The following is a 23,354-nucleotide window of genomic DNA, read 5'->3' as shown; positions in this document are numbered from 1 at the left end:
GAGTGAAGAAGGGAGTGGGTTGATGTGAAATTGTGAGCCAGACCAAGCCCTTTCAAGGGCCTTGAAAGTTCTATTAACAAGTTTTTATTTATTCTAAGGGCAAAGTTAAACTTAGTAATCCTTGGGTGACATCCTTCCACCTTGGGGCACTACTCTCTTCATGATCAGTTTTTTTTTCTTTCCTTTTAAAATTCTGACCCAAACAAGGCTTTATTCTGAATATTCACCTAAAAGTTCATCATTCTATTCAATGAGAAAAAAATAAAATAATAAAAAAAGGAAAACAAGATAATAAAGAATTTACTTATACATCTTAAACTAATATAAGTGAATTATATCTCAAAAAAACCCTGGGAAAAATAATAAATAAATTCAAAGCAAAAAACAGAAAGAATTTTCCAAGTAGCTTTTATTAAACACATATAAAGAGAATTATATGGGCTGCTTCCATCCCTCTTTCTGTCTGGAGTGGTGATATCAGGGATTGTGTTGGATAGGGATATTTACACAGCCATAGGCTGTTTCTGGTTGAGAACAGTAACATTTTCAGCTTTAATTATACTATTTGATGAATAGCATTTTGTAGCCGAAAGGCAAGGGAACGTACCTGGGGAGACTAGTGAAAACAGGAGGTAATAAAGAGAAGTGACAAAGTCCCAAGAACAAGACATGTAACCAAAGGTTCAGCCACTTAACTGTGTGACCTTGGGCAAGTTACTTAACTTTTTTGAGTTCTAGTTTTCCCATTTGTAAAAATAAGGACAATCAGATGTCTATCATAGAGTTGTCATGAGAATTCAGTAAGATGATGTTAAAGCTTCTAAAATCTACCAGAAACTCTAATACTGTTTTCTTCCCTTTCTAATAATATAGTCCATTTCTGATGTACATTATGAAACAGGGAAACCAAGGTAATCAGCAATAGAAGATATAGATAAGGAAGTATAGGTAGAAAAAGTCTTATCTGCAATATAGTAGGTCTCCCCTTATTGGCTTATAGTGCTTTGTAAACCTCAAGGACTTTTATTCTCTAACCTAATTACTCAATGACTAATACCTTAAAATGATCTTAACCCCAATCTTCTAAAGCAGGTCACAAAAATACGTAAGCCAAAGGTAGAGTCATACCTTTGATTATGGAATAAAAAGTAATTCCAGATAATATTTAATGAAATATTCAAGATCACTTATACATAAAAACAACAACAGAAGTCAGCATGACATCTCCCTCTCTTCCCAAGATGGTGTATAGTGCACACCCAGATGCTACCGTATGTCATTGGTAATCACTATGACTGGTTTGGAGGGTGAGATTAGATTAGATTAGATTATCAAAGGAAGCAATTATTTCTACAGATGAAATCAGTCTCACTCTGATTCTCAGAACTCAGAAGAATTAAAAAATAAAAATTATACCTTAGCTATAGAATGGCTTAAAGAGCCACTATCAATGTACTGAGTAACACTAATCAACTTTTAAGTGTGTTATTATACCTTTTTGATTAGGAAATACTAACTTAAGCACCATGTACTCCTTTGTACCTTTTAGTAAAACATACAGCTATCTTAGTGCTCCCAGAAAGAGCCCAAGGTTGCTAGTGTTTATTTTTCTTTCTTTCAACTGCTAAAAGGCATTGATGTAAGGTAATATTATAGGTAAAAATATAGTCATGGATTACTGCCTTCCCCAAATGAAGAACCAAATCGTGCTATACAACTAAGCATTTAGGAAAAAAAAAAAATGAAGGATAAATCTAAAGGTTATTTAAATAATTAAGCAAGAAGCCAGTAAGCAATATGGAAGGTCTTATTTAAAGTTATCTTATTAAAAACAAACAGAATAGTACTAATACATCAAAACAGAGTTTGGAGAAACAGGTTAAGGTTTCTTTGTAGGCCTAGCCTCAGCAATTGTAGAACCAGAAGCTTACAATAGTAAAATTTTGTTCAGTTGTACCCTGATGATAAATCTCTCTGGTCATTTACTCAGTTGGGTGGAGGGTTGCAGGGGGTGTTTCCTTGCTTCATATTTAGAAAATGTTCCTCCCAAGTCTTTGAAATTTATCTACCACAATTTATTATCAGGTATCATTCCCCTAATAACAGCAACCTGGGAAATAAAATGGCAAAGGAATTCGGGCCACATCTTAAAAGAACTGGCCAAGTTAAGACCATACAGCTACAAAAAAATGAGCACTCATAGAGCAGATGTGTGCTAGTCAGGGAGGCTATACAGAGAAGGTGTTTCATCCCAGTGTCTGCTGGGAAGAGCCAGGCAAAACCATCTCCAACCTCTTCCAACTCTGAAGATGTTTTATGATTCTTAGATGGTTTTCTAGACCAATTTGGTTCTTCTCTGGACATCCTAATCCATGTAACAATTTAACTTTTCATACATTGCTTGGTAACCATGTTTTACACACAAAGTCTGTCTCTTGATAACAAAAGAATATTAACATGATGACATAGTCACTCTAGAGACCAGAAACAGAATGCTATTGCCTTAAAAGGAAAAAAAAATATTCTTATCTTACCACTACCAATGTCTACACAGCTTTGCTTTTACTTTTGTCTGAAATATATTCCCCCAGTCTGATTCTCATCTTTTGAATTAAAGTCTACACAATGAAGTAATCTGTAAATATAATAACAGTCTCTTCCATGAAAAGAAAAACATTTGTGAAAATAAATGTCCTTTCACTGTTAAATTACTTGGATACATATTCCAATTTCAATTTCATTTTCAAATTCTCAACTTTCAGGGCTTAAATAGATGGTACAGTGGTATACTCAAGTAGTCTCATGATTTCTTCCTTTTTCTTTTTAAAAGATTTATTTATTTCTTTTAGAAAGAGAGGCAGGGGAGGGGCAGAAGAAGAGGGTGAGAGAGAGAATCTGGAGCAGATTCCTGGCTGAGCAGGGAGCCCAACATGGGGCTTGATCTCATGACATTAAGATCATGACCTGAGCTGAAATCAAGAGCTGGATGCTTAATCGACTAGCCACCCCTCTTGGGATTTCTGTATTTAATTTTTACTTCCTTTTTTTCTGTGTTATTGAGAAATAATTGACATACATGACTATATAATTTTAAGACATACAGCATGATGGTTTGATTTATAGATACTGCGAAAATTTTTACCTTTTAAAAAGTGTTCCAAACAGTTTTCATATTTTTAATTTGGTAAAGAGGAAAGAATTCAGAGAGAAGATAGAATAGCAATTATGAACTGTGATTAAATCCTGCAGAGGCCAAAATCATGACTTTAAAATAACAAATAGATATTTTTCTGAGCCAAGGCCAGTTCTCAGGGGTTTAGACCAGTTAGAGTCGAGGTAGGAGGTCAAGGTTCTTTGTTAGCTCTGAATCCCTTCTAGATCTACAGGGCTCTAAGGCGAAAGTGGAGGGAGAAGGGAAGGAAGGTGATGATTAAAATATTCAGTAATAGGAGAATGATTACATGAATAATAGCACCGTCATACAATGAAGTACTATGCAGCTTTTAGAAATTGTCACATGGAAGAATAGTGACAATGGATAATGTTCCCAAAACAACATGCACATTATAAAAGGCACAGAAAAGAAAAATGCCTATAGGAAGTTATAGAAAAAAGATGAAAAGTAGGAGTCTTAGCATGGTTGGATTAAGGATAAATTTTTTTATTCTTTATGTTTGCTTCCCTATTTTCAGTGCTTCACACATATGTATTACTTAAAATTTTTTTTTTATTTGAAGGTAAATGTTGACAGAAAAGGAAGAAGAAAACAACAATAATAAAGCACTCATAGCAGAAGGCAGGCAAGTGTTAGCACCTGTGCAATGAATGTGCTGCACTCTCCAACGGAGAAAGTGCCTGCACTTGGCAATTTGATGCTTTATATTATAGAGTCAGCAAACTGCTATTTAAAAACTGTAGCCAATGTGCTGGAAGCAGCAGTCTCTACTGAAGGTCAAAAAAAGAACACCCTGGATGCAGGCCTCAGCATGTAGCCACCACTAAGGCAAAACTGCAATTGTTTGTCACCTGAAAGTAATTATGGTATGTACAGTAACTTGTACCAAAGACAGTAGGGTGGATACATGAAGTCTCTTATGACACCAAAAAATAAATAAATAAATAAATGAAAATAAAAATGCACCCTTTAATTTTTAAGATCAACAATCTGTAAGGCCAAATGCCTTCAGCTCACTCCTCAGCTCCAACTACAACTAACACGGAGTTCTGATCCAAGCATGAAACGATGTGGATCAGGGAAATCATATCACTTTTAAATATGTTTGTTCAATAACAAAAAAACAGGAGCCCCACATTTAGCTGCTATAACAAAGATCTTTGAACACTGTTTATCCATCCTTTCCAGGATGAGAATTCCTTTTCCATAACAAAAAGTTTCCTAATTCCCCATTCACAGTACTTGTAGCTTTTCCTACTGACAGACTGAAAAAAGAGAGAACCAAGAAAGCCTACAACAAATTCAGAAATTATTTAAATGGCTTGTATGCCATCAATCACAGTAGTATCTATAGCTATTCTGGAAACACAATATGAATGCTTCTGAAATACAGATTGGAATAACCCTTTGACAATTTTGAAAGCTCCCAGGGGTTCCAGGTTTACATGTTGAGAACCATTACTGCAAAGCATATAATACATAATGAACCAAGACCACAGTCTCAAGAACTTTATCTTTCCAAGGTTATCACTCAAAATACAACTATCACACATTTATAAAAGAAATACACAATTTCATGGTGAGGTGCTAAGCAGAAGAAAAAATAGCTATGAATGAGTCACACTCTGTGGGCACCGAAGTTTGTGTGGCACTTCTGAGCCTAGGGGTTTCTTCTGTTGGCTCTGTGACAGAGGTTTAGCATAGGAAGTAGGGACATGAGAACCCTGATATGGAGGAGAGGGGATACTTTTCTAAAAAGTGTGGGATAAAGTTGCCTTCTCTTTCCTTATAAAGCTTTCCTGTGTCAACAGTCTGCCTGCCCTCAACCCCAAAGAAAACAGGGGTGGCCCCTAAATGCCAAAAGAATAATTGTCTGGGCTTTGCATGCTGAAATTGACTTGGCAAGGTCTCCCCCATGCAAAGAACACAAAGAGCTTAGTTTAGTCTGTGAGTAAATGCTTCACAATCATTACCAAAACATCCAAAGCAACATGCTCAAGGGAGGGTAATGAAGCTTTGTTTCTCTCCCTTAGTTTTACTCTTCTGACATCCATTTATTTACTTAGAACTCCTAGCAGCAGCCAACCTCTTTGGTCAACATGCACTCTTGGATGCCTTGGGCACTTTCTAACAAAGGGCTATATGGAACCACAAATGGTGGGTAAAATCTCCAAGTTCAAGCTACCCATTCCCATGGACTCTAAGCATCTCAAGTCCAGATCTATTCAACAGAGCTGGAAAGAGGGCTCTGTACTAAATAAAGAGCACGGAAAAGCACTCCTTCATACAGATAATGGCCCTAGAGGCTTCAGAAAGGACAGAGGACATGAGGAGAGCCCTGGTGTCAGTCAGAATCCTGAAAGCCGTTTGATCCAAACTTACAGAGTCTAGCCAAAGCCACACTACCTAGAGCAAGTGTGGCTGGATGTGGTTTTCTTGAGGCTTCCTGATGCTCCTTCATGCTTTTTGACTTAAGCAGACCTCCAGCCTTATTAACAACTTCCTACCACCTAGAATAAGCTGAATAATGGAGAGCAGCAAAGGAGCATGACCTTAACTCACACTGTGCCCTCCTCTCAGACCAAGCCCAGACATTATTTCTTTCTCCCTGGTGGTGCCATGTTCTCCTGTCCTATCACCATGTCATGATGCAGATTTCTGGTGAAAGAGCATGGACATCTTCAATTTTGCTGACATAGTCAAAACTGTGCCATGAACACTGAAGAGATGTGTCTCCCCCCCCCTTTTTTTTTTTTAAGATTTTATTTATTTTATTTGAGAGAGAGCAAGAGAGAGCATGAGCTGGGGGAAAGGCAGATAGAAAGGGAGAGGCAGACTCCCTGCTGAGCAGGGAGCCCTATGTGGGGCTCGATCCCAGAACCCTGATGTCATGACTCAAGCCAAAGGCAGACACTTAACTTACTGAGCCACCCAGGTGCCCAGATGTGTCTCCCATCTTTACACAGAGCATTATTCCAAATGATAAAGAATTCAGGCAATAGAACGTAGGCTTGCAGAGACTGGGTAGGCTCTGAAGCCAACTGGAACTCCTTCTGTGTCACTTACCAGTTCTATGGTCTGAAGCAGATTGTCTTAACCTCTTTAAACTCTCCCATAAAGCACTGATTAATAGTATCTGCCTGATTGTGCATGCAAAAAAGGGAAAATGAGTATAGTGCCTTAGAACAGTGCCTGACCAGTAAGAGTAAGTTTTGTGTTGCTGCTGTGTAATGCTATGTTAGAAACGATTTTAAAAGTCATGGTTGGTGGAAGAGGCAGCTAATGAGTTCATGGGTAAGCATACCTTTTTGAATCATTGCTCTTTCATCATCTTGTGTGGACAGTTATGGTCAGTTAGGACCAAGAAGCCAGTCAGTTTATGTTAAGTCTCTCTAAACTGCCAGGATCTCAATTCCCCATTGCTGCTCTGCTAAATAACAGGCACCAGTTCCTGGCCAAAACCAGTTTCTTCAGGTTGCCACTCTTCACCTTGGCAAGGCACAAAATTACTCACTCTTTGAAAATACCAGTTTAGCACTGACTAAAAGAACTACCCCTGTTCAGCAAGGTAAGGCTGAGTAATATACTCTCCTCATGATGCTAAAATCCATTACTTATTTATCTCATCGCAAGAGGGAAGGCATGTCTGATGAACCAAGAGATTAAAATTGTATCACTGTATCTCTACCACGATGAGTTTTAGATTCCTGTCATATGCCAGGCACTGGGCATAGTACCTGACACACACAACCTTGAATTGTCCCAATAACACTGCAAAGCAGAGTCCTAAAGAAATGAAGTAACTGGCGTCGAACTGGACAGCACGTAGAAATGGAGGCAGTGCCACTGCTGGCCCCAAAGACTGTGCTCCTTCTCCTGCCACACACCATGTTATTTTCTACTTTTCTGCTTATATTGGGATTCTAAAAAACAACCAAAAATTCTAGGATACCAAAGATTTGATTTATAAATAGAGTAGATGGAATACTAAAAATTAAAAAAAAAAAGAGCCCTAAGGTATAAATTCAAACATGTCATTTTGTCAAAGGTTTTCCTTTATAAAGCTTATTCTGAAAGAGTATCATGGCTGACATATACTGGAAAGGTCTTCAAAACCCTTTCAAAGACCACATACAAAAGCTAAACCCATTTTTTTAAGGTCACAATTGGTTCTCTGACCAAAAAAAGTATTAGCTGACCCTACTCTAAATTGATTCATTGGATTTGGTTTCAAAAACTTTCCCCATTGTCAGAAGTCAAATTCAGTTTCAACAGACCAGAATTTGCCATGGATGAGGGATATTTCAAAATAAAAAACTATAAAAGTGAAGTTCTGAAACTGTTCTGACCAATGTCTATGCTGTTAAAATGAGGTCACAGCAACTTTCTCCTTTTTGAAATAATTTTTTCAGCTCTTGGGATATAGCTCACTTTTTAGGTTCTTTGTCTTCCTTGTGTCTGACACACAATCCTTGATGCCTGCCTGCTTGCTTGCTTGCTTTCTTTCTCTCTTCACCTTGCAATATTTTCTTCTTTCTAAAAAGAACCATTTCTTGAAATGTTTATGCATCCAATACTATGTGTCCCTGATGCTTTAAGTCTTTTATTATGAACATTTCCAAATAAAAAGTAGGAAGGAGAATATAATAAAGCCATGTACCCCTCCGCCATCTTCAACAGTCTGCAATACATTGTCATATTTATTTTACTTTATCCCTGCTTTTGTTTTTCCTAGAGTACTTAAAAGTAAAGCTCAGGATATCATGTCATTTCACACTTAGATACTTCATTAGGTATCTGGAAAAATAAAAAAGACATTCTCTCATATAAACACAATGCCATCGGCACATTATAAAATTAACAGTAACTTCTTAACACCATCTCTTAACATCATCTAATACATAGTCCACATTCAAATTTCATTGATCTTCTTTCCTCATACCCCAGGGATAATCACATCAGCTACTGCTAAGGTAACCTTCTATTGCCTTGTTAATGATTTTCATGGCTTCGTCTCACTTATTTTATCTCTCTTCTGAAAAAAAGTCTCCAAAATGTGAAAGCAGTGTGACTGAATATATAGGTCTCTTTTTCCAAAAAAAATTTTTTTTAACTTATTATACATTGAAAATATTTTCCCATATTATTAAATATTCTTTGAAAACTTGACTTTTGCTGGCGGCCTAAATGGTCAGTACTGTATATTCCATGAATTTATTTAATTATTCTCTATTATTTGTTGGATACTTCATTGTTTCATCTTCCTTATTATGAACGGGCTTGTTAACAGCCTTACACATGCCCATGGTTCACCTTCTATCCTCACCTATCACTAATGAACACCTCCTTGGCTTCAGCCATAAGGATGATTTGATATTCACCACATACGGTGTTTTTCATCTATCTTCAGTCTGTACATATGACTTGGACACTCTTACCCTCTAAGGTCCAACTTCCCTCTGAGGTGCTTTCACTAAGTCCCTTTGGCAGAGTAGTCATTTCCTCTCAAATGCTCTCAAAACACTTTATATACTGGACATGATTTATAGTATTTACTGGAATTCTGTACTTAATCTTGAACCTGTATTTTTACCACACTAAGCTGTGAGCTTCTCAACACTGCAGTTTATCTATAAAACAAGGAGAATAATTCTATTTTTAAAGAGAGGTAAAGAACAGAAAGTATGAATCATATCATTTGGCAGAGAAATAGAGTTTTACAAAAGTCAGTTTCCTACTTTTCCTCTAATAAGAGAAATTATAAATGTGTTAGACTACACTTACATGCCCAGGAGGCAAGGAGTTAAACCTTTCTCCAATTATAGGAAGATAAACTGAACACAGGGAAATGCTGGGAAAGGGGAAGTAAAATGGCTACAAGATTGAGTACAGCTCAGGGACTTCAGCAATTGCAACATTTTCTCTATAACAATCTCTCTATTCTAGTCACAGGTCCTTAGATATAAGAATAGAAAGGAAAGAAGTCATGTTAAAATCTGTAGATGTGCACTCTTGATCTCTGAAACTCTTGTTCACCTCTGAGCTCTTTATTATGCTGGGTTGGGCTAGCCAAGATAAGGCCTAAAGGTAGTCTCAGGCCTACAGTCACTAGCAGGTTAAGGAAGAGGTTGGAAAAAATAAAATTTGTGGGAGACTTCGTGTACTCTGAAAGATGCATTTGTATCTTTTAGGATTCTTATGAGAGCTAATAGAAACAGGAATTGGTTTCCGAAAAGCATTGTTGCTGCGGAAACATAAACAGAGCTGTAGGCAAGATCTGGATTCTGGTGCTGGCTATGACCATGGGCACATCAGTTAACCTCCCTGGGCCTCTGCAGAATAAAGAGATCTGACAAAACTGGTTCTGAGAGCCAAAGGGACAAAAATTCAAAGAGGATAGAAAGGTTAAATGACTGGCTCAATTATCACTGTACTTCTAAGAAAAACCAGAGAGCAGAATTGGAAAAAATATGAAATATGATGTAGTTTGAAAACTGTTAAAAGAATCAGATGATTTTCAAGAGCTCTGACCTAGTGCTGTGAGTGTGGCATTCAGAAATGTATTTAAAGCTAATATGGAGTATATTTAAATAATTTTCTTTTTCTGTTCTATTCCACCAAGGTCTGGAAAACTTTCCCAGCCCTGTGTCAACCTTAAATGAGAAAAGAATCTTTAAAGAGCCACTGATTTGTAATGGAAAATTTGGATAAATGAACTATTTATACTCTGAGATTTTTATATTTCTTTTTGTCCTTTCTTCAGAACACACAGCTAAGAAAAGCCATGATGTAAGTCTGCTCTATTAGACCTCATTGGCAGGCTGTTTATTCTGTATCTACAGTGTAGCAGTTCTCTGACTACCCACTTATTTAGTGGACAAACAACCAAAGAACAAGCTTATAACAACAACGACGACAACAACAACAACAACAACAAGTGTGAGCTTTGATTAATCTAGCATGAGCCTGGAGAGAAAGAGGTGTCAGAACACCTAAGTTTTCATCATCTCTGGTCCAAGGTTTATTAGCCAAAGTTATTTAAGCTTTCTGAATTTCATATTCCTTATACTGCAAAACAGGACAATTACCTATCTACTGATGTATCAAACAATGCACACACAAAAGTATTATTATAAGCACTCACCTGGTAAGCTAAACTGGAGTAAGTCTTCGTTAAATGTCTACTATCAAATTTCTGGATCTATACTTTATTCAAATTGAAATCCAACATCAGAAGAACTACTGAGATCTTCCGTAAATATATACACTCACCAATTCACTGCTTTAGTTCTGTTTAATATATGGGAAATTATGCCCAACTACTTCATGTATTTCTTTAAGAAACAACCTGGCCTAATGAAGAGTAGGTAGGTCTAACTGGGTATACTCAAAATGTGTGTGTGAGACCATGTGTTGGGTGACAGAGATGAGACAACTTCGTTTGAGAAGTCACTGAAGAAGCTGACCAGGTTTCATTTGGGAAAAAGAATAGAGCCCTTCCCACTGAAGGTCTAATGGCGTGGCACAAGGAATAGTCTTGTTTGATTTACCTCTGGAGGCAGAAGCAGGATAAATGCAGGAAGTTCCTGGGAGTTGGATTTAAGCTCACAAGGAAGTACTTTCTGACACTTGGAGCCACATAACAACTGAGCAGGTTATAAAAGAAAACACTGATTGCAGCGTACCGTGGGGGATGGATGAGATGACTACTATACTGCCTTCTAAACCTTATATTTGATTCTTCCCTTTCTGTGACTTTGACTTTCTATGAGGACACAGAATTGTTGGGAATATGGCCTGAATCACCCCCTCCCCCCACAACCAACTTCCATTCCCCTCTCTGAAGCATTGTCCATACTCTCCCTACAAGGAAAAATACCATTATGGAAATGTTTGAATGATTTTAACTGAAAATGGAAGAAAAAAAAACCAAAAGGGGCTAATGCTAAATTAGGTTATCTGGTTTTCAATGTGTCTTTTTTTAGCCATCAGATAGCTTTAATGCAGTTGGCTGAATTTAGTGTCTTCAAACGTGGGTGGCTAGGGCAATAAAAGGAAAGAAATTTTTTATTTTTTTATTTTTTATTTTAAGAGAAACCAAATAAAATACTCAACAAGATTTTTTTCCCTAATGTGGCCATGCTAGCATAACCTGGCTGTTTTGCAACTGGGCACTATTAACATCTATTTATAGCCAGTATTTTCATAGATGAATCACATTTACCATGAGACAGTTAATATTAAGGGCTCAACCAGCTCTGCTGAGAACCCCATAATCTTACTACATCTCTTTCCATTCCCCTTTGAGGGAACTAAGTTATAGCTGAATAGTTCCATGCAGAAAGATGGGGAAATCCAAATGGAAATGTAAACGTAGTAGACAGCATATTCCCTAAATTAAGCAAAGTATGGGATGTTAAACACATTCAAATTTTAGGCCCTGGATCACTGAGATGAGCATCCTACAGTTAGCACAGACTCACTCTGCATTATGTAGCCATCCTGTAATCAGAGTAAATCAACCCTCAAATTTCCTACTGAATCAAATTTAAATGATACTGCTTTATATAAAATGTCACATACATAAAATCAGAACTAATGATTGTCAAATGTGCTGTCAAATGAAAAGAAAGCATATAGTGGATCCTCAGTTTATTTTATGTGTGTATGTGGGGAGATGAGGGTAAGGAAAGCCTAAGGTTGGGGTATCTATGATGAAACATTTGCAAAATTCAGTGACATTAACTGGAAATTTCTGGCAAGTCTTGGGGACCTAGAGTCACTTCTCCACAGTGTGTGCACACACACATACTCTCTGAACTTTGTATAGGCACCAGTACTACCTTGATACTGATAATCATTTGTCTATGATATCTTCTATGAGATTCTTCACCCTTACCTTTCCAAGCTTTTTCTTTCTTTCTTTTAAGACTTTATTTATTTATTTGACAGAGAGAGCTACAGGAAGAGAGGGAACACAGCGGGGAGAGTTGGAGAGGAAGAAGCAGGCTTCCCATTGAGCAGAGAGCCGGACATGGGGCTCAACCCCAGGACTCTGGGATTATGACCTGAGCTGAAGGTTGATGCTTAACAATGGAGCCAGCCAGGCAGTCCTTATCAAGCCTTCTCTTAAGAGTATTTAGTTCAAGCTAAAACTCATTAAGAGTAAATAAGATAATACAAAGCACTTAAAACAGCACTTGGCCTGTGATAAGTGGTCTATACATATGAGCTATTTCTTACTAGTTTCTCAGTACAAGCATACCTCAGAGACATGGCAGGTTCAGTAACAGACCACCCCAAAAAAGGGAATATTGCAATTAAGTGAGTCAAATAAATTTTCTGGTGTTCCAGTTTACAAAAAATTAGGTTATATTATACTACAGTCTATTAAGTGTATAGTAGCAGTATGTCTAAAAAAAACAATGTATATACCTTAATTAAAAAACTATTTGTTGCTAATAAAGGCTATCCATCATCTGAGCTTTTAGTGAGTTGTAATCTTTTTGTGGGTGGAAGGTCTTGCCTCAATGTTGATGGCTGCTGACTGACCAGGATGGTGGTTTCTGAAAGCTGGGATTGCTATGGCAATTTCTTAACATAATACAACAATGGGGGCGCCTGTGTGGCTCAGTGGGTTAAGCCTCTGCCTCCAGCTCAGGTCATGATCTCAGAGTTCTGGGATTGAGTCCTGAATTACGCCCTCTGCTCAGTGGAGAGGCTATTTCCCCTCTCTCTCTGCCTGCCTGTGATTTCTCTCTGTCAAATAAATAAAATCTTTAAAAAATAATAATAATACAACAGTGAAGTCTGCCGTGTCAATGGACTTTTTTTTTTTTTAAGATTTTATTTATTTATTTGAGAGAGAGAGACGGACAGAGGGGGAACACCAGCAGGGGGAGTGGGAGAGGGAGAAGCAGGCTCCCTGCTCCATCCCAGGACCCTAGGATCCTAACCTAAGCCAAAGGCTGATGCTTAATGACTGAGCCATTCAGGCGCCCCTGGACTCTTCCTTTTACGAAGGATTTCTCTCTAGCAAGTGATGTTGTTTGACAGCATTTACCCATAGAACTTCTTTCAAAATTGGAGTCAAAACTTTCAAACCCTGCTGCTTTATCAAATAAACTTATGAAATATTCTAAATCATTTGTTGTCATTTCAACAGTCTTCACAGCATCTTCACCAGGGTAGATTTTATCTCCAGAAAGCACTTTCTTTGCTCATCCATAAGATGCAACTCATCAGCAGTCCAAGTTTTATCATGAGCTTATAGCAATTCAGTCACATCTTCAGATGCCATTTCTAATTCTACTTGCTATTTCTACCACATCTTTGGTTGCTTCCTCTACTAAAGTCTCAAACCTCTCAAAGTCATCCATGAGGGTTGTAACTGATTTCTTCGAACTCTTATTAATGTTGATATCCTCTTTTCATCAACCATGAATGTTCTTGGTATCTAAAATGGTGAATCCTTCCCAGAAGGTTTTCAATGTACTTTGCCCATATTCATCAGTGGAATCACTAAAAAGGGCAGCAGTAGCCTTATAAAATCTCTCTCTTAAATAATAAGACTTGAGGGGCACCTGGGTGGCTCAGTGGGTTAAAGCCTCTGCCTTCGGCTCAGGTCATGATCCCAGGGTCCTGGGATCGAGCCCCGCATTGTGCTCTCTGCTCAGCGGGGAGCCTGCTTCCACCTCTCTCTCTGCCTACCTCTCTGCCTACTTGTGATCTCTCTCTGTCAAATAAATAAAATAAAATCTTAAAAAAAAAAATAATAAGACTTGAAAGTCAAAATCACTCCTTGATCAGGAGCACCTGCGTGGCTCACATCTGACTCTTGATTTTGGCTCAGGCCATGAACTCAGGGTCCTGGGATGGAGCCCAACGTTGGACTCCCTACTCAGCAGGAAGCCTGCTTCTCTCTCTCTCTCTCCCTCTACGCCTCCCCTGCTTGCACTTTCTCAAAAATAAATTAATCTTTAAAAAAAATTACTCGATTCATGGGCTGCAGAATGGGTGCTGTGTTAGCAGGCATGAAAACAACAATCATCTCATTGCACATTTCCATCAGAGTTCTTGGGCAACCAGGTGCAGTGTCAATGAACAGTCATGTTTTGAAAGGAATCTCTCCTTATAAGTGGGAGGTCTCAAGAGTGGGCTTAAAATATTCAGTAAACCATGTTGTCAACAGATGTGCTATCATCCAGGCTTTCTTATTCCATTTATAGTATAATTCTTAGGGGCCCCAGGAATTTTTGGAATGGTAAATAAGCACCAGTTTCAACTTAACATCACCAGCTGCAGTAGCCCTTAAAGACAGTCGGCTTGTTCTTTGAAGTTTTAAAGCCAGGCATTGATTTCTTCTCCCTTGCAATGAAGGTCCTAGATAGCATCTTCTTCCAATAGGAGGCTGTTTCATCTCCACTGGAAATCTATTGTTTAGTGTAGCCACCTTCATTAGTGATCTTAGCTAGGTCTGGACAACTTGTTGCTTCACTTGGCACTTTTATATTATGGAGATGGCTTCTTTCCTTAAACCTCATGAACCAACATCTACCAACTTCCAACTTTTCTTCTGCAGCTTCCTTACCTCTCTCTGTCTTTATATAATTAAAACAAGTTAGGGCCTTTTTCTGGATTAGGTTTTGACTCATGGGAAGGTTTTGGCTGGTGTGATCTTCTATCTAGACCACTAAAACTTTCTCCATACCAGTAATAAGGCTGTTTTGCTTTCCTACCAATTTATGTATTCACTGGAGTGGCACTTTAAATTTCCTTCAGGAACTTTCCTTTTGCATTCACAACTTGACTGTTTGGCACAGAGGTCAGCCTTTCAGCTTGCAACATTCCTCACTAAGCTTAATCATTCTATAGAGGTATGTGCAACACTTCCTTTCACTTGAACACTCAGAAGCCATTATAGGGTTACTAATTGGATTAATTTCAATACTGTGCATTAGAGAATAGGGAGACTTGAGAACAGAGAGACAGAAAAATGGCTGTTTGGTGGTGCAGTCAGGACACACACAACATACACTGACTGAGTTCATCTTAAGTGGGTGTGGTTAGTGCTGCCCCCAAATAATTACCATATTAATGTTAAAAAGCACTGACCACAGATCACCATAATAACAAAACAGTTATGAAAAGGCCTGAAATACTGCAAGAATTACCAAAATGTGGCCATGAGACATAAAGTGATTAAATGCTATTGGAAAAATGGTGCCAAAACACTTTTTCAGCATAGGTGCCACAAACCTTCAACCTGTATAAAGTGCAGTACCTGCAAAACACAATAAGTGAAGAGCAGTAAAATGGGGTACACCTGAAACTGTTTTTCTAACTTTTTAGCCAGATGAATCAGCTTTACAATTAAGCAGTTCCTACTAAGAGCCAATCAGCTCTGCTGACTGCATGATTCAATCGTTCACTGAAAGCCTGCTGATGTCCAAATCTGTTGGGCGCTAGGGATACAGACATAAACAGAGGGCCTTTGCTCACAAAGCATGACTAATAAATCTATCATAACAGGTACCCTTACTTCCATTTTATACTTGAAGGCTTGGGGAGGTTTACTAACCACGTGTGATCGAAGGCCACAGCGCTAACATATTGGAGTTGTGATTTAAGTCCAGATCTATGTAAATTCCACAATCTCAGATTCCTTCTATTATGCTATGCCTATGCCACACTCAGGTATAAAAATAAGCTAGAACAAATCACCTAGCACAATACCTGTATAGTGGGTACTTCATAAATGTTTGTGAATAACTTAATGTTGGATGAGTATTTTTTCTTAACTATGTAAGATCCTAAATAGATAGAGCATAGCAATTTACTGGATACTTTGGATCCAGGCTGCCCACGTTAGGATGTGCCACTTTTTAGCAGTATGAGCTTCAACAAATTATTAACAGTTTTAAGCCTCTGTAAAATAAGGATGAATAACAGTTTTTTGAAGACTAAATGAGTTAATAAAAGTAAAGCATTTAGAACAGGCCTATATTTAGTAAGTACTGAATAAATGTAAGCTATTGCTATTACTATTATTTTCTTTCCCTAACTTGGAGTTTTGATCAGCTCATTCAGTATCATTAATAAGTAAACAAAACCAAAACCAATTTCTTTCACTGAGACTTTTCCAGGTTCCTTTATACAAGTAAAATATCCTCTTTTCCAACATTCAAAGAGGAAAATAAACAGGTACATGGAGAATAAAATTATGTCTTAATAGTACCCAATTATGTACAGTAAGCAATTTTTGATATATAAAATTAGTAAAGAATGATTAAGAAAATTTAACTTTTATAATAAAGAGTTGGCTTGAAGTTTGTATGTATTAGAGGTTGAATAGGCCACTATTTACATTTGGCTACTTCCTTAACTAAATTAAGTAAATAGCTTCAAATTCTTTACTTGTTCTTCTCCTGCATGGACACATCCATACCAAAGATCCACCATGATTTCAACCAGCTTAAACCCAAGAAAAACTGACCGAGGTCACCACATAGGAAAACAAAACAGAATCTGCTTCTCAGGGCCAAATGAACTGCATTTGTATCCATAGATACAAGACAACAGAGAATTACAGAATTCTAAAGTGGGAAGCCCCAGGACCTCAGAGATCATCTAGTCTCAAGCCTGAATCCTACTGTCAGGGGATTTGTTAGGGGGTGTGGAACAAGACAGAAGTCAAGGGAAAGAAGCCCTGGTCCTTGTTCCATCCTGAATGATCTTTTAGGACTGACCTAGCTGAATATCCTCATTTGAAAAGTGACAACCCACAGCCTGGCAGAGCTGAGATCAGAAGCCAGGTTTCCTGAATCCCAGTCTATCAACTTCTTACACTTCTGAGGGCTGCCATTCGATGGCTATGTTAGTTATAGATAATGCACTGGGTTGTGTTAAACTCACAACTAAGCCAGATTTCTCTTTCAAAAACCACTAGACTTAATATTACTGCTAGCACTTTATGAAAGAAAAGAGCAAGGCATCATTATTTGGTATAAATTAAAGCAACTTTCCATTCTTTTTTTTGGGGGGGGGAGGGTTAACCTGAAAATCCCAACCCACTGTTGCTATTACAAAATTTTTCTTTTCCTCAGTACACACCCCTGGGCCAAACACAGATGCATTAAAATTTTGCCAAGAGAAACAATGAAGTCACTGATAATACAAAGCATGAAGTATCATGAAATTCACGTCTTTGTTTTCTTCCTCTCCATACTTAATTACTTCTCATTACTGATCATTTTGTGGTTGTTGGCACAAGGGCAAGGAAACTCCACCACTGTAAACATGCAGAGACATATAACACCTCAGTAGACCAGAAGTCTGCACACGATGGATCTGTTCACAAATCCAATGTGCATGTCATCAAGAATGTTGATGCCACCAATCCCAGCCCCCAAAGAGGATTAGCAGTCTTCGAAAAACTCTAATCACTTTAAAAAAGAATAAGCAAAGTATCAACATATTTTAGGTCATTCCTTTTTATCACTTACAAATATCATCATTGCCAGAGCACTTGTGGTTTCTTGGAAGATTTCACCAAACCCACCTTTTTAAAATGAGGCAAGGGAAGCTGTGATGTATATAGAGTTTCATTCAAGTTTTCTGCAACAGCTTGGCTTGCCTTTAACTCAAAGGGGACTTATGAGAAATGCTTATTAAACTATTCTTCTAAATAGAAGCTTGCATTATCTTGGAATTCTGGAAGGCAAACCTTGGATAAAATTAATCCAGAGGAATCCTTATTGATTAGCAGCAGAACACAAGTTGATTCTTATCAATAGGCTACTGTTGGGGCACCTGGGTGGCTCAGTAGGTTAAGTGGTTTGGGCTCAGGTCATGATCTCAGGGTCCTGGGATTAAGCCCTGGGCTCCTTGCTCAGCAGGGAGTCTGCTTGTGCCTTACCCTCTGCCCCCCCACCCCCGCTCATGCTCATACACACTCTCTTTCAAATAAATAAAATATTTTAATAAAAAAGGGCTACTGTTCTACATATGAATATGTGGGTAAGAGAAAGCACAGGAATGCATCATAGAAATCATTAAAACCCTCAACAAAACCTTAAACTTCCAATAAACTAAAAGAAGTAAAACCAAAATATATTTTACCCCTTTTCAACTAAACATTTAGGGGCATCTGGGTGGCTCAGTTGGTTAAGCTTTAGACTCTTTTTTTTTTTTTTTTAAGATTTTATTTATTTATTTGACAGAGAGAGAGATCACAAGGAGGCAGAGACACAGGCAGAGAGAGAGGGGGAAGCAGGCTCCCCGCTGAGCAGAGAGCCTGATGTGGAGCTCGATCCCAGGACCCTGAGATCATGACCTGAGCTGAAGGCAGAGGTTTAACCCACTGAGCCACCCAGGTGCCCTAAGCTTTAGACTCTTGATCTCAAGCTCAGGTCTTGATATCAGGGTTGTGAATTCAAGCCCATGTCAAGCTCCATGCAATGTGGAGCCTACTTTAAAACAACAACAAAACAAAACACTAAACATTTATTCAATTTTCATAGAAACCTGAATCTGTAAGTGTGGTAGACCTACAGTTTAAAAATAAAATGGCTATAGTTAACTCTTTCCAACCCTGTTCCTCTGCAATGTGACCTTGCAGCTCCAACCATCAAGAGGTGAAATCTCTGACTCTAGTTCTTGAATGGGGGTTGGCCTTGTGACGTTCTCTTGACAACAAAAATAAGGTCTTAAAAATTCAGCTCTTGTACTTTTGGTATGATGCTCTGAGACCACCATGTGGGGAAGCCTTGTCTAGCCTACCAGAGGCTGAGAGCCCATATGGAGCAGAGATAAGACGACCCAGCTGAGGTCTATTAGCCCAGCTAGCTGACAGACAGAAATGTGAATAAGCCCATCTTAGAACATTGAGGCCCAGCTGAGCTGCAAGATGACGTGAGTTGCAGAATGAACCACAGAATTTTTAACTTATCATTTAGCCATTACCTAAGTTTTGAGGTAGGCCACAAAGCAGAAGAAGAAACTAGTCATCTTGTGAAATACCCACTATATATGAAGCATCAAGTCAGATACTCTATGGGAGACCTAAATGGAAATCAATAATATGAGACAGAAGATATGGGTGGTCCTGTCCTTCAAGTGTGAATATATCTATAAATAAAGTAGCACTTAATAATGATCTATTTTATCAATTTTTTAGTATATGTGCTGTTGAAGTTAGCACAATAGTTATCTGTATTAAATATATCTGTATTAAGAACCTACCATTATTCCTACAGGATAGAGAAAGGGTCTTCCTAGAATGTTCAAGATAATCCCATAGAGTAGGAAAAAATAATTAGATATATTATTTTTTAATTAATATTTTTCATTTTTGAATGTTTTCATATTGTATATTATATACATGTTTTCATAAGATACATAGCATATATTAATATGCTAGTATATAAACATTATTTATGTATACATAAAAATACATATAATGGGGTTTTCCATAGTCATATCTCCCACAGATCTTCAACTTTCCATCCCTACACAAAAAATATACTTCTCTATGCTTTGCTTTTCTCAAATAAATGAATTCCTCTTCGACTATATAGAGAAAAATCTGTGATAACTACTATTACAGATCACTGTTCACCTATACTGTAATCACTTAGCAAGGTTATAAGCATGTTTCAGATAGGGTGTCTATATTCATTCTGGACAAGGTGTCTGTAACTGTGTGTCTTTGGCAGTACAGCATATGGCATTATGGCATGATTTTTAGTACAGTTTCTGGAGCCAGGGTACATGGATTCAAATCACAGTTCTGCCAGTTATTAGCTGTGCAAACTTAAAAAAACGATTCTCAGCTGAAAATTATTACAGCTGAAAATTATTACAGCTGAAAAATTATTACTGAAAATTTACTGAAAATTATTACTGAAAATTAAATAAGGATTATTTCCTTAAGAATTGTCTTCTAACTATAACCTCTTTCTTGGTGGTAATCATCAGACCTGGTTTACTGCACATCCACATAAAGCATTTAGATTTCTGTGGATTTATGTAAGGTGAAAATCCACAAATCCATTTCTTCTTAATATACTATTGATAGCCTATAGATAATACTATACAATTGAAAGGCACACTGGCAAGAATTATTATATATCAAATCAGAGAGGGAGACACCTCCCTATTTCCCTCACTTCACAACTAGGGACACTGGGCTCACAGAGGATCAATGATTTGACTAAGTCCCACAATTGATTTGTGACTGAATTCTTTTTTCATTAGTCTTCTGTCTAGTTCATTGCACTTCTCATAACTCCATTTTTAGGAACTATTTCTAGAAATCTTTCAAGTAAAAGTGTATCATTTGTAATAAGGGAAGTAAGGAAGCCACATCATAAATAACCACCTTAGTACATAACACACAGTGGACTTTCAATAAATGACTGGTAGAGTACAGGTAGAGGGATGAACAAAGCCTAGCTGGCTGGCTCAGAAGTCCTCAAGGTTTCTAAAGTATTCCAACAGGGCTCTCAAGTGGTGCCAGCAAACTGGGGCTGTTGAGAATCACTTCCCTCTCTCCCTCTCTTTTTAAAGATTTATTTATTTATCTGAGAGAGAGAGAGAGAGAGAAAGTGAGTGTGTGCACTTGAGTTGGGGGAGGGGCAGCAGGAGAGGGAGAGAGAATCCTCAAGCATACTCCCCACTAAGTGTGAAGCCTGACATGGGGCTTGATCCCACTACCCTGGGATCATGGCCTGAGTCAAAACCAAGAGTTGGATGCCTAACTAACTGAGCCACTCAGGTGCCCCTGGTGAGAAACACTTCTTAAACAGAGTACCTAACCAAGACACAAAGCTATTCTTTTAATCTTTTTTTTTTTTTTCCTTCAGCACTCACACCTCATATTTCATTAAATGAAAGAGATAATCAAATAAACTTGGCTTTTCTTCTTGAATTCCCCCCCCCAACTTTTTAAAAAAGATTTTATTCATTGAATTTTTTTCCTAACTATAAAGGTAATATAGACTCACTGAATAATTTTTGGGAATAAAAATAAAAGTTAATAATAATATTAATAAAAGTAATGTTTATTTAGAGTGCTAATTTTATATGAGGCACGGTGCAAACATTGACATGTGCTGACATGTAATCTTCACAGTAGCTTTAGGTTACAAATATTCTACTACTATCATTCCCATGTTATAGATGAGAAAAGTGAAGCACAGAGGTATTAAGTAACTTGCCCAAAGTTTTACAGCAAATTAATAATGGAGTAGGGATCTGAACTTAGGCAGTATGGTCCTAGAGTCCATGGTCTTTTGCACTCTTTTGTACTGTCACTGATCAAGTTTTGGTTTCTAATGCAAATTATAAGAAAAGAAAAACTAAAAATTGATAAATTTAATAAATTAAAATTTAAAATTTCTATACCATAAAATACAATAAATAAAGTGAAAATGCAAGCTACAGACCAGAAAAGATAATAGCAAAACATATAATTAACAAAATGGTAATTATATACAATATGAATTTCTACAAATCTATGAGAGAGACAACTAACAAAAGAAAAATGAGCAAAGATCATGAACAAGCAATATGAAGAAACCCAAATGGCCTTTCAACACAAGCAAAGATGCCCATCACACTAAAAATTATATGATACAAATTAAAAAGTCAGATACCATTTCATTTATCAAAATGGGAAAAACTGTAAATTCAGTAAATAGGAATTGCTGATGAAGATATGGAGCAATGAGAACTCTGATACCCTACTGTTAATTGGTATTCCACTTAGAGGAGCAATAATCCCTAGTAATGCTGAGAGAACACATGTTCCGCAGCTCTAACATCCCACTCCTAAAGAATATTTCCAGAGGAATGCATGCACACAGGAAAAAAATAGTGATGTTCATTGCAGCATTTTTTCTAATACTGAAAAAAAAAGTAAACTATTTAAACAACTACTGACAGTAAAATGTGTAAGTAAATGGTGGACTACTCACGAAATACTATATAGCAATAAAAATATATAAACTAAAATAAAATAGAACAAGGAAGAATCTAGAAAATACAGAGTGAAAAAGCATGTTTCAGCAACACACAAAAAAATATGCTATTTACATAAGGTTTGAAAGTACACAAAGCAATACTATATATTGCTTAGTATGTATATACACGTTCAAAAAAAAGTATAAAACGTCTTAAGGGAATATACATACCAAATTCAAGATGGTTACATTTGGGGTGGGAAGCATAGAGAATAGGTTAAGGAAGAGAGAAACACAGAGCTTCAACTGGGTCTATAATACTTATATTAAAAAATCATTTTCTAATGTATATAGTAAACTAACACTTGATGAATTTGTGTGGTAGCATGTAATGGCTCATTATACTTCCCACACTTTTCTGTATGCTTTGGTTTTACAGATCCTTAAAGAAATACTATTTTTAAAAATATACATATATTTTTTTAATTTTTAAATAATCTCTATACACAATATGGGGCTTGAACTCACAACTCCAAGATCAAGTCCCACATTCTGCTGACTGAGCCAGTCAAGTGTCCCAGATATATTTTTTTAAAGAAATATTATTATAGAATGTATGGGGAAAAATCTTATTATAATCCAAAAGCACTTCACTAAGATGATAAAAGTTTCAAGGTTTTAGGATTAAAATTAATAATATATACATCATTGAAGTAGACTATAAGCTCAATTAACATTTGTCTTTTTGTTAAAAATCTCAAAGGTGAAACAATTTTTCTTGCTATTATAAATTAATTTGGGTAATTTTATAATCAGATATAAGCTAATGTATACCTTAAATATGGATTTATTTTAATTATTTCCATAGGCAGGATTGTCCCTATTTTGGAGATGAGTGTCCTAACTATAAAATCTTGATGTATCCAAGGACAGATCTGGAATTTTAGCAGAATGTCAGGGATACAGCCAGGGACCAACCCATCATTCCTTTAATATTAGACTTTGTTGTCAAAACCAAGTAATCCAAAGTATTTTCTAGCAGTAATTCTGATGTTTCTATTTTAAAGCACCAAAGACTAAGACATTCCAAAAAATTTTTAAACTTCCAAAGGAAAAACTGTAACATGAATCTGCAGAAATTTGGAACAATTAGCAAGTTTGCCATTTTACAATTACGTTAAGTACATCTTAACTCAAGTAAACACTTAGGCGTTGGT

The 23,354-nt window shown here is 37.1% G+C and overlaps 2 protein-coding genes across 7 annotated transcripts in view; one reads left to right on the top strand and one right to left on the bottom strand.

The window, feature by feature from the left end:
* The window catches only part of CMSS1 (cms1 ribosomal small subunit homolog), a 384,418-nt gene that overhangs the window by 238,299 nt on the left and 122,765 nt on the right, over nt 1-23,354 (bottom strand). The window lies entirely within an intron of this gene.
* Nucleotides 1-23,354, top strand: part of LOC309846693 (filamin A-interacting protein 1-like) — an 88,326-nt gene that overhangs the window by 57,661 nt on the left and 7,311 nt on the right. The window contains exon 2 of the mRNA XM_082696106.1: nt 3,738-4,041. The gene's annotated coding sequence lies outside the window, so the exon portion shown is untranslated. The remainder of the gene's footprint in view (nt 1-3,737; nt 4,042-23,354) is intronic.

Source organism: Mustela nivalis, assembly GCF_964662115.1.
Source record: "Mustela nivalis genome assembly, chromosome: 1".
Classification (NCBI taxonomy): Eukaryota; Metazoa; Chordata; class Mammalia; order Carnivora; family Mustelidae; genus Mustela; species Mustela nivalis.
This window is presented reverse-complemented; position numbering and strand designations above follow the sequence as displayed.